Here is a 2331-nt window from a genome sequence, read left to right as displayed (position 1 = left end):
AGGAATTTCACCTCACAGTAAATTCCATTGTAAAGTTTGTGCAGGAAACTGCTGAATTCCTGCCAGCTGCCCCCCACATTGCATCGAGCCCCACTGGATTTACCAAAGTGTCCTTGGCTGCCAGCAGGTGACAGTGACAGGATGGCAGTTTACTGGAGAAGTGGTGGCACTTGGCCAGCCCTATGGACCTGTGGTGACATACTCACAGTGTCAGCCCTTGGCCACATCTCTTCTTGGTGCTTCCAGCTGCAGTCTGGGATCTCTTCCCCAACCTGGAGAGCCTTGGGGATCTGGCATTTTGGAGACAGCTGCTGAAGGGGATGGCCAGCAGGTCCCACCTGAGAACTAAGGACACAAAGATAGTTTAAAAGAAGGAGACAAAAGGTTTTGAGACTTCTCACAGCCCTGAGAGGGCACCAAGGAATGCTCAGTTCCAACAGCTCTCATTAAGGTTCACCAGACAGCAATTAAACAAGAACCTGAGGCCCAGCACTGATGGAGGGGACACTTAATCCCTAATCTTCCTCCAACTAGCCCTGGGTCCCCAAAACCCTCATGCAAGTGTGACAGACCTCCTACTTTGCAGCAGCTAACAACAGGATCCCCTGCTTTCTCTCCCAGTTCTCTCAAGTATCTTCTCAAAGAGGCATCAGTATCCAATAGGAGACCACTGCATTCCTGGCTGACCCCCCTGCCTCAGCTCTGCCCAGCTCCATCCTCCTCCCAGGATGTGTTTATACTTGGCAATCACAGATTTAAAACATCCTCTTTTCATATAAAGATTTCTAAGGGATGAATATGCCATGTTTTGTGGGTAGAATGTATGATGTGTTTTAATGAACCAAGGAATTAATTTAGTTTATCAATACATATTTGCTTGCAGCATGAAACTGAGGAAGGTTTTTCATGTAGTGAGGCCAGTAAAAATCTGAGCAAAGCATTTTTGGTCTGTTTGTTTTTACCAGTAAAAGCCTGAGCCAAGCACTTTTCTCAGCACAAACTTACTGTGTTACAAAGACAAGCCAGCTCAGGGCAGGAGCCAAGACTTCTCCACACTTAACCCTCAGCACGCCTGAAAAAACGTGGCCCACACCAGTTTGATTGCATTGAGGTGAACATTTTTTGAATAACATGTCATAATTAAGCTTGACATCTCTCTGCCAAAGCCGTTGTGTCACCAGCCTGGCACTGGGCATGTCCCTGGTGTGCAGAGGTGAAGGGGAAATCACAGCTGCCAGACCCACATGCCAAAGCATCTTCTTACCTGTTAAACTGGGAACGTGCAAAAAGTGGGGACGTGCTCTCCATGAAACGCCTGCAGAGCCGGGAGGCCCCGGCTCTTCCTCAGACCCAGCATCTCAGCGCTAAGAGCTTGTTTCAGAATCAGCGGTTTGGAGGAGGAGGAGGAAGATGTTGCTGGAGCTGTGGAGGCTGGGAAAGGCTGGGCCAGGTCCCAATCCCAGTCCCCCAGCCTGCTGCAGAGCCAGAATTAAGGAACTGGAAGGAACAGGAAGTTTTCAGCACTCCTGGAATGCGCAATATTTGTTTTAAGAGCCTGTTATTTACATGACAACTGATGCCAGGCTCTTTTAATTGGTCTGAATCCCAGGCCATTTAGGGTTCGTTTCCTAAGCTTGTCCTTCCAGCCCCGAGGGCTGGGTTTTTTTCTTTTTCCAAATCAGATTAAACAAAAGCCACAGGACTCAGGCAATAACATTTCAGCACCTACAGTCTCCAGAGGAAGTACATATGATTGTAAGAGCTCCCAAACCCACAGGACCTGGCACACCCATCCCCTTGGTTTTGGCAATCCCAGCAGAACAAGGAATAAGCAGACGAGGGAGGCTGAGCTGCCCTTTTCACTGGAGGAAGAGGACACATAGGAGAGCTCCGGAGCCCACTCCATGCCCAGGGACAGCAGCTGGGTGCAGGGGATGGCAGGGCACCAGCTGGGCCACCGTGGGACTCCACTCACTACGTGGGTACCAAGTAAAGGCAGAAATCACTCACCACAGTTGTTTTTTTCCTTTCATGCCTATTGAACCTTGTCACGAAGCATTTCTGAGCCGTCTGACTTGTCACAGAGCAAGGGGCTGCTGAGAGGTGCTGCAAACTGGTTTTGGTTTCTGGAGCAAACCATAGGAAGGACAGTTGAGAAAAGGAACAACAGGCATTTTAGTGAACTAGAATTGTGTCACATCATGAAAAAAAACCCAAACCCAAAGCTAATAATGTAAGAGGCAAACACAGACAAATGCGTGGTGTGAGCAAGGGTACTGCAACTTCGAGCTGCAAACTGCTCACATCACAAGCATCTCTTGCAAGGCATTC

Source organism: Chaetura pelagica, unplaced genomic scaffold (genome assembly GCF_000747805.2).
Source record: "Chaetura pelagica isolate M959 unplaced genomic scaffold, ChaPel_1.0 scaffold405, whole genome shotgun sequence".
NCBI classification, from domain to species: Eukaryota; Metazoa; Chordata; class Aves; order Apodiformes; family Apodidae; genus Chaetura; species Chaetura pelagica.
Note: the sequence above shows the minus strand (reverse complement) of the source record.